The sequence below is a fragment of the Dama dama genome, chromosome 23 (assembly GCF_033118175.1).
Source record: "Dama dama isolate Ldn47 chromosome 23, ASM3311817v1, whole genome shotgun sequence".
NCBI lineage: Eukaryota > Metazoa > Chordata > Mammalia > Artiodactyla > Cervidae > Dama > Dama dama.
In genome coordinates, this window is record NC_083703.1 from 51,520,290 (window position 1) to 51,534,715 (window position 14,426).

Consider the following 14,426-nt stretch of genomic DNA (forward strand, 5'->3'; position numbering starts at 1 on the left):
AGGGCCAGGAATAGCAGAGCCAAGGAGCTGGGAACAGGAGGCGTCTCTTGAGAGTACACTCCCTGCCAAAGAAAAGACGCCTCTTCTGCTCTTGAAGCAGCATTAGATTGACCCTAGGCTTTGTTGTTACAGGATGCGCTAAACCACCCCTCTCCAAGCGTTAGTTGCTCAGCCACTTCCAAGTCTTTGCAATCCCATGAACTGGGGTCCCATCAGGGTCCTCTGGCCGTGGAATTCTCCAGGTAAGCACACTAGAGTGGGTTGCCATTCCCTTCTCCAAGGGAATCTTCCCGACCCAGGGATCAAACGCTGGTCTCCTGCATTGCAGGCAGATTCTTTACCGGCTGAGCCACCAGGTAAGTCAAACCCCTCAGACAAAGGTCAGTTTTTTTGCCTGCCTTATGAAATGGGAGCTGGGGACTGAACAGACTAGGTCAACGCAAATAAAGTAATGCACTCTTTCTTGCACACGCTGCTCTCCAGTATTTGGGCAGATTCTGGGTCTCAGAGGTCTGAGAGGACCTGCTGCAGATGAAGCAGTTGGAGGAAGGGGAGGTGTCTTCCTTATTCATGCTACTCTGTGTCCCTGCGATGCTGGTGCACTGAATGCTAGGAAGAGGTGGCAGGTCCAATTTTTCACTTTAAAACTTTATAGGTCGTGCAAAAATACTAAACATAAGAAGCAGAAGGGCGCAACTCCTTCCCAGGACATCCCCGGCCGGTGAGGCAGGCTCGCGCTCCAGAGAGCCGCGCCTGCGCACTACGGACTCTGAAGGACAAGCCGTCTGAGGGAGGTGGGCGGGGCTGCCCGGCCATCCGGGTTCCCTCACCCCGCCCCCGCTGCATGAATGAGAGGCGCGGCGCCCGCCCCTCCCCCGCTGGGCCCGCCCCTCGCCGGGGCTGTGGCGCGCCGTCTGCCGCTGCCACCTCAGCCGCGCTCGGTTCAGCCAGACGCCCTCTGCTTACTGCCCAGAGCTGACGGTCCCAGCACGCTCGCCGCCGCTGCCCTCACGACAGAGTAAGTGAGCAAGCGAGGGTTGGGCCTCTGAGAGCCCTCGCCCCCTGGTTTGGGGAGTAAGGGACCGGGCAGGTCCGGGTTCGGGATGCTGAGACCGTGGGCCCGCGCCAGCCTCCCCCACTCACACTCCCGGCGCCTCGGCCGGGAGCTGGGACGGGTAGGACAGCGGCCCTGGGCCGGGAGGGGCGCGGAAAAGGGTCCGCGCACGAACAGGAGGGTGAGTCCCGCACAAAGGGAGGCGCGGAGCTGTCAGCGGGAGACCACAGAGATAAGGTTCGCGGCGCCCTGTGCGCCCAGCTAGCCCGTGCCCCGCGTCTGGTCCCTGGGCGTGGGAGCTGCTGGGATGTGCCCGGAGCGAGGACGAGGATGGCGAAGACGGCTGCCTCCCTGTTGGCCGTGGGAACGCGCCTTGGGGGGGCGCGGCGTGGCAGTGTTTTCCTGGTCCCCGTCTGCTCCTCCCCTTTCTTTGTGGCGTCTATCTCATGCCCGTTTGTCACTGGGTATAAGCTGTGGTCTGGGATGAGACCTCTTGCCTCGCTTACTCATTAATGAAAGTCAGGTGCTGGCCTCATATTTGTGAGTGGGGGGCGGTGTGTGCTTCCACAGGCCAGAGAATTAAGGCCCCTCTTTTGTTTCCAGAGACTTAATGGTTTGTCTTTGACCTCTGAAATGAGCGAGTCGAAGATCATTTAAAGGGGATGAGGGAAAAAAGACATATTACTTCATCAGATCTTCAGCCAATTCTGTCTCTGGCATTCTTTCAAACAGTATTTCTTTGTTTCTTGCTGCAAAACCAGTGGGTTTTGTTAATTAAAATATGTGTCTATATTCTCAATATATGTCTATATTCTCAGTATATCCAGAACAGTTGCTTTCCGGGTGTTGGTAAGTGGTCGTATACTCATGTATATGTACATGAGAATAGTACATATAGAACACTGCTTTTTAGTTAATTGGTAATTATGTCTGTATATTGATATACGTTGTCTATAGAAACGCTCCAGTATATCTAGGACACTTTTTTAGGCTCCTTAGTACAGGCAGATTTTGTTTCTTCCTGCCTCCCTGTGTTAATAAGAAGGTGGTCCAGCAGGTTCTCTCTGCCTCATTGCTTTTTTTTTTTTTTTCCCCCGTAATTCTTTGGCAAAGGGTTTTATTGCAAATTTCCCTGGCATGCGCCCTTGCTTTGATCTGAATTTTCCTGTGCTCTGTTGTATGGTTGTGCAGCCCCAGCTCAGTGGCACCTCTTACAGGACTATTGGAAAACAGAACACCTTTTTTTTTTTTTTTTTTGTCCTCCTCTCCAGAGAGAGGAGGAAGCTCCGCAGTTTCCCACAGACTTTGGCTCTGTGGGGACTGACTGCCTGACTTTGTTGTCTCGGTGAAGTTATGAGGAGTCACAGTTGATATGGACCAATTAAAAAGAAGCAGTTATAATAGCACCAGCCATTCCTTGCTGTTTCACTTGGACCTTTTCCTCTCTTAAACTAGATCTTATAAGTTTTAGAAGATAGTTGGTTGCATTTGCTCTTTCTATTTTGTACCCTTATAATTTTGCAGAGTGACAGGAAATTAGCTAAACTTAGTTGTTGTAAGAAACATACCTCCAAATATTAATATATTTTTGTTATGATCTTTTGATTCAGAATAGCAGCAGTAAAAAAAAAAGTAGGAGCTAATTAGAGGATATGAATAGTTGAATTGATTCAGTTTTAAGATTCCCTTTAAGGTTATTTTTAATAACATATATTTTAGTTCCTGGTAGTTTTTGGTGCAAAATGAAATCAAAACTAAGCAGTCTTCCATAGCATCTGTTTATGTATATTCCCTCTGTTGCAAACATTTGCTTTTAATTTGCAAGAGAAATTTTCCATTTGGTTGGAACAGGATCCATTATTCTTGGTAAAAATCTTACCTTATGTTAGCATGATCAGATTCTTTCTTTGTAAAAGTTAAAATTAATAAAAGTTGATTTTTCAATTTGAAATTTTGGTTTTATGATGTCAGATTTAAATAAAATTTTTATGAATTTAACTCAAAATAAGGCAACTTATAAATGAGTGCTTCATTAATTACATTAACTAGTGTCACTAATACTGAAGCAACCCAGATAACTTATGAATTGCCTGCATAAGATTTTTCTTTTTTAGGAAGCCTTTTAAAACAAATCATAAGGGGAAGTCTTAAATAAACAGCATAGTGTAACCGGAATTATCATTGAAATAGGCTTGCATAGTACTACAATATTGTGCAACTTTAATTTTGCAAGCATGACTTAGCTATTGTTTGTACCAACAAAGGAAACTAAAAACATCCTGGCCTTGTTATTCAGCATTCTGTTAATCAAAATCTTTACCAGTCTATAGTTTTGCATTTTTGTAGGATGATCAAAGAAAAATTCCAAAGTATTATCTGTATTGTCAAAATAGGTTATGAGCTGTTTTATTAATAAATATAATCTTTATATTCATTAGAAATACTAATATTATGTTAGTGATAGTAATAGTATATATGGTGACACTTTGTCAGCCAAACTGGGATACATTATCCTCCCAGCATTTTGTCAGTAATTGTTTTCTGGGAATTCCCTGGTGGTCCAGTGATTAGGACTCTGCTTACACTACAGTGGGCACGGATTGATCCCTGGTGGGGGAACTAAGATCCAACATGCTGTGCAGCCAAATACTAATTGTTTTCTGTTTCAAATGGCAGTTTATTCTAAAGTTAGTAATAATCTTATCATAATGTATTATTCAGTTCAGTTCAGTCACTCAGTCGTGTCCGACTCTTTGCGACCCCATGAATCACAGCATGCCAGGCCTCCCTGTCCATCACCAACTCCCAGAGTTTACTCAAACACATGTCCATCGAGTCGGTGATGCCATCCAGCCATCTCTATCCTCTGTCGTCCCCTTCTCCTCCTGCCCCCAGCCCCTCCCAGCATCAGGGTCTTATTCCAATGAGTCAACTCTTCGCATGAGGTGGCCAAAGTATTGGAGTTTCAGCTTCAGCATCAGTCCTTCCAATGAACACCCAGGACTGATCTCCTTTAGGAGGGACTGGTCGGATCTCCTTGCAGTCCAAGGGACTCTCAAGAGTCTTCTCCAACACCATAGTTCAAAAGCATCAATTTTCCAGTGCTCAGCTTTCTTCACAGTCCAACTCTCACATCCATACATTACATTGGATGTTTTAGAAGTTTTTTTTTTCATTAAATTCATTTTCATTAAATTCATACATTTCATTAAATTCATACATTACACTGGAAAACCCATAGCCTTGACTAGACGGATCAGTACAAAAGTAATTGCAATTTTGCATTGTTGAAGTTTGCCATTTGATATTGGAATACATTCTTAAATAAATGTGGTTATGTTAGACTATAGCAATGATGTCAGACAAAAAGCAAATTCCAGCAATTTTTTTTTATTGGAGTTCAAAATGGGTCATAAAGCAGCAGAGACAACTCACAGCATCAACAACGCATTTGGCCCAGGAACTGCTAACAAACATACAGTGCAGTAATGGTTCAAGAAGTTTTGCAAAGGAGACAGAGCTTTGAAGATGAGGAGCGCAGTGGCTGGCCATTGGAAGTTGACAACAACCAACTGAGAGCAATCATCAAAGCTGATCCTCTTACAGCTACGTGAGAAGTTGCTAAAGAACTCAACATCAACCGTTCTACAGTCATTCTGCATTTGAAGCAAATTGGAGAGGTGAAAAAGCTCAATAAGTGGGTGCCTCGTGAGCTGACTGAAAATCAAAAAAATCATCATGTTAAAGTGTAGTCTTCTCTTATCCTATGCAACAACAATGAACCATTTCTCGATCAGATTATAATGTGTGATGAAAAGTGGATTTTATATGACAACCAGCTCAGTGGTTGGACCGAGAAGAAGCTCCAAAGCACTTCGCAAAGCCAAACTTGCATCCAAAAAAGGTCATAGTCATTGTTTGGTGGTCTGCTGCCCATCTAATCAACTACAGCTTTCGGAATCCCAGCAAAGCCATTACATCTGAGAAGTATGCTCAGCAAATCAATGAGATGCACTGAAAACTGCAATGCCTGCAGCTGGCATTGGTCAACAGAATGGGCCCAGTTCTCCTCCACAACACCACCTGACCACATGTCATACAACCAAAGCTTCAGAATTTGAATGAATTGGGCTATGAAGTTTTGCCTCAAACGCCATATTCACCTGACCTCTTGCCAACTGACCACCACTTCTTCAAGCATCTCAACAACTTTTTCCAGGGAAAATGCTTCTACAACCAGCAGGAGGCAGAAAATACTTTCCAAAAGTTCATCAAATCCCAAAGCACAGATTTTTACACAGCAGGAATAAAAAAACGTATTTCTTGTTGACAAAAATGTATTGATTGTAATGGTTCCTATTTTGATTAATAAATATGTGTTTGAGCCTAGTTATAATGATTTAAAATTCACAGTCTGAAACCACAACTACTTTTGCACTAACCTAATAGCAGCTTAAACTATATGAAATTGCCATTTTTTTTTTTTTAGATTGGGGAGTTATCAAAAATCAGTGGTTTCATATGGTTCAATTATTTTGAATTCTTAGCAGTTCTTTCTAACATTTACCTTTATATTTATTTCATTTTCAATGTTTAAACTGCAATTCCTTGATTGTCTACCTTTGTATATTATCCATGGAGTTCTAGTTTGGAATTTGAGTACTTAATTGTTCCACATAACCATCCTTCTATCCCCCACTCATATCTGTGCTTTACAGTTTTCAGTTAAGTCAGTTTTCAGTATTTATAAGACTGTGGCAGTGTATCTATAATTCACAGATGAGTCGTATTGGATATGTATTACCTATTATGTTTCTTTCTTGTACAACTTTATTTCTCCTGAGTTAAATAATTGCCACTTTTGTTTGTTTTTCATTTGCCTAGTTTTCTTTTTACCAGTCACAAATTCTCCTCAAATTTTATGACAGAAATGATCATCTTTCAATATATTCAGATAATCTGTTTCATTTCTATTTCCTAGCTGTCGTATAGGACCTCCCTTCTTATCTTCTTGTGAATTCTCTTTGCCTTCCTCCTATGTTGCATCCTTGATTTCCTGGATCCTGTGTCTTCCTTATTCTTTAGTAGCTTCCTGAGAAAGAACATCTACAAACTCTGAAATTTCTTCCTGAATTCAGAAGTTGCATGTCTGAAATGTCTTTATTTTACCCTCACACTTGAATGATGGTTTCACTGGATATTGAATTCTAGATTGAAAATTAGTGTCTGTCTCTTGAAGGCTTCCAGTTGTAATCCCCATTCTCTTTTCCTCCCACTCTGAAAGACTTTAGGATCTTCTATTTATCCCTGGTGTTCTGACATTTCATGGTGTTCCTCAAAATGGTGTTTCGTGGTATTCCTTTTTCTTTCCTTTTGCTTGTAGGGCAGATAATATTTCCCCAAATATCTATATATATGTACACACAGGCATACATACTCTCTCACCCAACACTGCTATTCTTCATGATGTTGACATGCATCCATCAAGAGGTGCGGTCTTTGTTTCCTCTCCTTGAACCTGTGTAGACAGCCTGTGCTTCCCAGGATGTTTTGGGTCTTGAGCCAACATCGTAGTTTAGGAATACAGTTGGATGATCAAAAGCAACCACCTTGAGGGGGTGTTTTATTTATTTATTTATTTATTTTACTTTTAAATGAAATCATCAGTTTGCTTTTGACTAGAAATATCAGTTAACACTAGAGAAAGTTTCTTTCAGCATTGAGGTGTAATCACCTCTGGAATCAACATCAAGACCATCAGTTGCATCTTTTTAGAAATCTGCTTTAGGAAGTGATAGAGCCGTTTATGACCAAAAAGAAACAATCTGTAAGCTTCATGATTAAATACCTCATGACTAAGACAGATACATTATTGCAAGAATTTCTGTGATAAGAAGATAGAGGCAAATGGAGTTATATAGACCAGGGCTTGTTTGGACATTGTCAGTGACTTAGTGTTTATCTCAGGCATACGTACTTTTAAATATTTTTTAACCCATGAATTTTTTTCTATTTACAGCTGCTTCACTCCTCATCTAGCTTTCCCCGTGGGCCCATATCATATAAGTTGAATATTACTAGAGAACTTCAGATTTAGGACTAAAAATCTGAAGTGGACTACTCTCATCACTACCCCCAGAAAATTGCCAGATTCTTAATAACTTGTAATTCTTAATTTTTGCCTATATTAATCTCTCCCCACTCTTTAACTTCATAAGCAGCCCACCCATCCCCATGCTGATAAGTAGGCTGTGTACTTCATTGAGGGTTTAAAAGTTATCAGACAGATACTCCTCATCCTCTCCTCACCAAATCTATAAATCCACCTTGCTTAGGATCCTTGTTTTCTGTTTTCTTCCCATCAGAGGCCAACTTGCCTCCCCACCTTACTCCCCGCTCAGAGCTAGTTGAGAACTTGACTTCTGCTTTTGTGCTCTCTTTCACATCCTCAACAACTTTCCAAGGCACCACCAATATTGGCATACATACATGCTCTGATATTGCCTATCTTTAAAAACAACAAAAAATTAAAACAACTTTCCCCTGACCTTACATCCATCCCTTTCTGTTTACCTTCATGGTTAAATGTCTCAAAAGAGTAGTCTACACATTTCCTCCCTATCTCCTCTGTACCATGTGTCACTCTCTGAAATTCTGTTGTTTACTGAATTTTTTTGTCTCTTACCCTCCACTGGACAGTGAGCTCCAGGAAAGCAAGACCTCGTCTATCCTGTTTACCACTATGTTCCTAGGACAGCAATTGACACAAGTACATACTCAGTAAAAGGCATAACTGACATATTTAACCTGGTAGAATAGCTCTTTTTTAAAAATTTTCTAACAAAATCAATTTTCATTTATTTTTTAAATTATTCTCTACTTTTTGCTACACTTGAAAGTTGAAAAATTAAGAAGACTGTATTAATGGTTGAATTTTACCTATGTTACATTACATTTCGTTCTTTCCTAAGTGTAATTTAAATTGGCAGTCTTACACCTGGATTCTGGAGTCAGACTGATCGGAGTTGAATTTTAGTTCTTTTCACTTTTTGCCATATGACCTTGGGCAGATTAACCTCTCTGTTTCTTCATCTGCAAGATGAAAATAAGAAAGTACCCACCTCATATGTTGTGTGGGTCAAATGAGATAACATGTAAAATGCTAAACCAAGTACTTGGCATGGTGGCTAATACAATGAAAATAGTTACAGTTATTGTTTGTATACTCTTCTTTGGTTTCTAATGTTTGATCTGACTTGGTCACTGTAGTTTTGTTTTTTTGTTGTTGTTTTTTTGTCACTATAGTATTTTTATTTGAAGTATTTATCTCCTAGAGTATATTAACTATGAATGTGACTCTCCTGTTTTTAGTTTTATTGGATTTTTTTCTAATTCCTTGCTCCTCTATTCCCCACATTACCCCCACATAATATCAATAGATTGATTAAATGATCTTCATTGACAGATGAGCACCCCCTAGCACTTCCCAGCAGTTTGGTCATTGAGAAATCATTTTGATAACTTGATGAAATATTTTTATTTCAAGCCAAGTTCTGTACTTTGTTTATTTGGCTTGCCCAGAGGTGAGGCTGCTTCTTTGTGTTAATTCATGTTATTTTTCATTAAATATTCTTATTTATGGTAATGGAACTTTTAAAACACCCAGTATGTCATCAACAGATTTTTTTAAGTAGTTATAAGATACTATTTTTTTCACTTACTAGCTAGCTTGGAAGATAAATATATAATACAATACAAAATCCATTCTATAGGCCTCACTGAGGGATAAAGACAGGCTATGTATTAACAGAAGTCCAAAGTAGGGAGAGTTGTGTCCAGCCAACCTTAAGGGAGTCTTAAAGCTTTTCCACCTATTAAATTGTCTATACCCCTTATTTTCTGTCTGATTTTTAATTTTAGAAATTGTTTCTTGAAGTAATTGACTTACCAGTTACTCTGCCTGTTTCTTATCTAGGTAGGCAGTGGAGACACCTCCAATTATCTGAGCATTTCAGACATTAGACTGTAGTATTAGATAAATTTAAGATACAAAAAGAATGCCGGATGGTTTCAAAGGAAATGTGAACACTAGTGCAAGCAGTCCTTTGAAAGCCAGCTGACTGAGCTTTATCTGCTCTGAAGGTAGGACTCAGACACTGTTCCATACTAGCTGGCCTAGAAACAACTGACCAGTGGCCTTACTTTTGGTTGGGAAAGTCAGCCTAGGCCTTCCACCTGCTGTAAAGACAGTATGACACCAGATAGTTGCTCTGCACCTCCATGGATCTGAGTTGGAACAAACCTGAATGGCAAGGAAAGGAAGCTACTTTTTAGATAGCATCACAAGTAAACCTCATATTACATAGTGATTTTGCTCTGAGAAACTGTAATGCAACTTGAATTTTTATAGATTGAACGCTGTTAGGTGTATTTAGAGTTGCTTACTATTTTAGCAACTATAGAAGTTTGTGGCATTAATTATACATGTTGTCTTAAAATCATTTTGTCTATTATTTATGTTTTCCTAACTAGATAGGTGTTTGTATCAGATACAGTTCTTCTCGAGCAAACTTAATGTTATAATTATTTAATTGAGAACAAAAGAAGTACAAATATGGCACTGCAAGTATAATCAGTAGTTCATTTGATGACAGTGTTTATTGAATTCTCAAAGTTAATTACTTCACTAGTAGTCTTATCAGTATGCTTTATGTTATCTTTAATTTTTTTTCATTTGGAGATTGAATGGTGCTGTATTACATGTTTGTTAAGTTCATCTAGGCAAACCAAAATATTATAAATTACTTGTGCCTCTTTATTGTTCTCTCCCAACTCTGAGCATGAAAAATTTTGCTCAGTGGTATTAATTTGAAATATCCAAATAGGCTCTTCATCTTAGACTGAGAGAAAAAGTTTGGCAAACATCAAAGTATGAGCCAGTATAATTTATGGAAAATTGGTGAAAACGTAAATCAAAAGTGTAGGCTTTCATTCTTTCCCTTTAGTGCAAAAGAAATTGCGAAACTTCTTCAGAAGTGTGTTGGAAATTTCATGCTTGGCTATAATTAAATAAAAGATTTTACTTAAATTTATTAACTGCCCTTGAAAGCAGTCCAGAGGAAATTTTGTGGTAGTAAGATTTTTTTTATATATAATAGAACAGTATATCAATAGCCAGAAGCAATATTGTACCCAGAAATCATCTTTCACATTAGCTAACCTATAGTAAAAACCTCTCATGTCAGTATCTTTTGGGCTTCCTAGTTGGCTTAGTGGTAAAGAATCCACCTGCCAATGCAGGAGATGTGGGTTCGATCCCTGGGTTGGGAAGATTCTCTGGAGCAGGAAATCGCAACCCACTCCAGTATTCTTGCCTGAAAAATCCTCCTCTTGCAGAGGAGCATGGCAGGCTACAGTCCATGGGGTTGCAAAGGAATCGGACACAACTTAGCGACTAGACAACAACATCAGAATCTTTACACGCATTTCTTCTTTACTTCTTACAGCATCCCTCAAAGGATTATTAATGAATGATAAAGCAAAAAGTCAAAGCAGTAAGCTGTTTAGGTTCACGCAGTCACCTGGGTCAGGTTTAGAACCCAGGCTTTTATTCTCCAACCTATCACATGTCTCAGTTGATATTGTCAACTTTCACAAGAACACAGATCTTTTCTATTCAGTTGGTATCTTGCTATTCAGTTGGGGCTTCCCTGGTGGCTCAGATGGTTAAGAATCTGCCTGCAATGCAGGATACCTGGGTTTGATCCCTGGGTTGGGAAGATCCCCTGGAGAAGGGAACGGCTACCCACTCCAGTATTCTGGCCTGGAGAATGCCATGGACAGAGGAACCTGGCAGGCTACAATCCATGGGGTCTCAAAGAGTCAGACACCACTGAGCGACTTTCACTTTCACTTGGTATCCTGCACTGGGACTTTTGGAACAATCTGGGGTAGGGGGTGCACACCAAGTGGCTTATGAGATCCTAGTTCCCTGACTAGGGATAGAACCCAGGCTATGGCAGTGAAAGTGCCAAGTCCTAATCACTGGACTACCAGGGAATTCCCTGAACGACTATTGATAAAGGAAATTTAGAGACCTTTGTAGAAAATGGCTGGCAAATAAGGAGAGATTTGGGGAGCATAATATATTTTTTATTTCTTTTGATACTCTTGAAGTAATTACCATTATAAAACTTTTGCAGTAAATAAAAGTGAGGTAAATAAAAATGATTTGTTAGAATGCAGCAAAGAGGCTGTATAGTTTTCTAGCATTGCTGTAACAAATTACTACAAAATTGATGGCCTGAGACAGTAGAAATTTAGTCTCTCACAGTTTGAAAGGCCAGAAGTCTGAATGAAATCAGTGTGTCAACAGAGTTGCTGCACTCTCTCCAAAAACTAGGAGAGAATCCTTCCTTGCTTCTTCCAACTTTTCATGGCTCCACACATTCCTTGGTTTCTGTCTACATAACTCCATTGTTTGCTTCCATGTTCACATGGTCTTCTTTTTCTTTCTTATAAAGACATTGTCATTGGGTTTAGAGTCTACCTGGATAATCCAAAGCTCACACAATTCAGTTCAGAATGCAAACTGTGATTTCTGTTTTCTGCGTTTCAGTTTTCTCTATTTCAATTCACTGCCTCCGTCTATTTAGAACTCCAGAATTATATAAACTCCACAGTTTTGAGGAGAGGAAAAAGTTGTACTCCTAAAAAAATTTTTTAATGTATCCTATAAAACTTCTTAGTTTTTGCCATGGGTTTTCAGTATTGTAACCTACCTCAGGAATAAAACTTAATATTTCACAGGTGTCAGATTTCTTAATCTGTTCTGGCTGCTATAACAAAATACCGGTAGAAATTCCTCATAATTCTGAAGACTTAGAAATCCAACACCAGCAGTTTCAGTGTCTGGTAAGGGCTCACTTGCTGGTGCATAGATAGTATTTTTGACTGTCTTTTTGCTATGTCCTCCTGTGGTGGAAGGGGTGAGGAAGCTATCTAGAGTCTTTCTTTATTGGGGCCTCTTATATAAGGGCATCAATCCCATTCTTGGGTGTGTCACCCTCAACACTTAATCACGTTCAGATACCATTACATTGGGGATTAGATTTCAGTGTGTGAATTTGCGGAGCAGTGGGGGATATTTGCTTTATAGCACAATTTTTAGCACTAACCATATGATACAAAGAGAAAATTTATATTTTCCATATAACTCATTCAGTTTCTAAATAAGCACTGCAGTGTTAATTTTTCCATTGATCCATTTATTTTCTACCCAAGATTAATATTACTAAATAGATTGACCTGTACTATTTTTCAGGTTTCTCTGCTAATGAGGTTCTTTTTAATTTTTTTATTATACGTAACTGTAAATACATTCAAAAATAGGTCATTTATCCTATTTCCTTTTACTTTGTTTGCTGAGGTATTTTAAAGCAAATCCAAGGCATTTTTGTACATAGTTCCTGACATACTTCTGTATGCATCTTTTCAAAATAAGGATGTTATCTTATAGAATCAAAATGCTATTCTCGTACCTAATAAAATTAACAGTTACTCCTTGGTATCATCTAATAGCTAGATGCTGTTAAGGTTTGCCTGATTATCTCAAGGATATCCTTTTCAGAGATGATTTGTTCACACCAGGATTTCAGAGTCCACAGATCATGTTTGGTCATTTTGTGCCTCATGCCTGTTTTGATTTAGGGCAGTTCCTCCTTCCTTTCTCCCCACTTTTTCTTTGTGTGTCATAGACTAGTTACAGGAACCAGGTCAATTGTCTTATGGAATTTCTCATATTTGAGATTTGATTAAAACAGATTTAAATTTTTTAGCAAGAATGCTTAGGAGATGCTTAATATTGCATCACATCCAGAGTCCTGCTGGGGTAGTGGGGTAGTTCTGGCTACCTCACTTCTAGTGATGCTAAAAGACCACACTGATGGTCATGTCAGCATCCTTTGTGGCAAAATGGTAATTTTCTTTTTTATAAATTTTTATTTATTTATTTATTTTTGGCTGCACTGGTCTAAATTGCTGTATGCAGGCTTTCTCTAGTTGCAGCCAGTAGGGGCTTCCCTCTAGTTGCAGTGCTTGGCCTTCTTGTGGGGCCTTTCTTGTTGCAGAGCACAGGCTCTAGGCAGGAGGGCTTCAGTGGTTGCAGTGTGTGGGCTCAGCTGCTGTGGCTTGTGGGTTCTAGAGTGCAGTCTCTGTAGTTATGGCGCAAGGGCTTAGTTGCTCCTTAGCATTTGGGGTCCTCCTAGAACAGAGATGGAACCCATGTTCCCTGCACTGACAGTCAGATTCTTAACTGCTGGACCACCGGAGAAATCCCCAAATGGTGATTTTCTTATCCTGTCCTCTCTTCTACATTTATTATCAGGAGTTCTATATAGAAAGACCTGTATATCATCAACTAAGACTGTTTTGGGTTACTCTGAAATACATTTTGTATGAGAGACTGCCAAGGAATCTTACACTGCTAATGTTCTTGATAAGAGATAATGAATTTGAATCTGGATAAAAGGAATTGTGTAATTTTTTGTTTTAATAAATATACGATGAACTTCTGAGTACTGTAGTAAAAATGTGAATGATTTTTTTTTTTTTTTTTGCTGCTCTGGGTCTTCATTGCCACATGTGGGCTCTTTGTTGCAGCATGCAGGCTTTCTCTAGTTGTGGCACGTGGGCTTCTTTTGTTGCAGAGCACAGGTTCTGGAGCAAATGGGCTTAGTAGTTGTGGCACACAGGCTTCTTCAGTTGCCATGCACTGGCTTAGTTGACCTGCAGCTTGTGGGATCTTGGTTCCCCGACCAGAGATCAAACCCATTCACCCTGCATTGGAAGGCAGATTCTTAACAACTGGATCACCAGGGAAGTCCTTGTTTTTTTTTAACAATTGACAATGTACACTCTAATTGCTCTGGAAGTTACAGATAAAGCTAAATGAAAGGCTTTTATAAATTAAAATCAAGCAGCAAAGAGGAAAGAGTACTAACTAGATTAAAATTTAAAAACTGGAAGAGAAAATAAAAAAATAAAAATTGGAAGAGAATAGAGCTAATATTTTGTAATAACTATAAATAGTATAAATAGCCTTTAAAAATGACTGTATATCTGTAACTTATACACTATTGTACACCATCTGTACTTCAATTTCTTATTTAATTAATTTTTAAAATTGAAAGATTTCCAGAGTCATCATGACCCAGCCCTTGAATGTCTAATCCATTCACTCTTCTTAGACTGAGCTTTTCGCATAGTATATCCCTAACGTGTAGTGAGTGTTTTCATGAGATTGTGTCTAGACTAAAGAAATCAAGGTTATGTATTACAGAATTAATGCTTAAATATCTTCAAAGGCAGGGAG

General features: G+C 39.5%; 1 protein-coding gene across 1 annotated transcript in view; it reads left to right on the forward strand.

Annotated features, from left to right (window-relative positions):
* The first annotated feature begins 891 nt into the window (after positions 1 to 891).
* Positions 892 to 14,426, forward strand: part of RNF24 (ring finger protein 24) — a 107,252-nt gene continuing 93,717 nt past the window's right edge. Inside the window, exon 1 of the mRNA XM_061126687.1 lies at positions 892 to 1,018. The gene's annotated coding sequence lies outside the window, so the exon portion shown is untranslated. The remainder of the gene's footprint in view (positions 1,019 to 14,426) is intronic.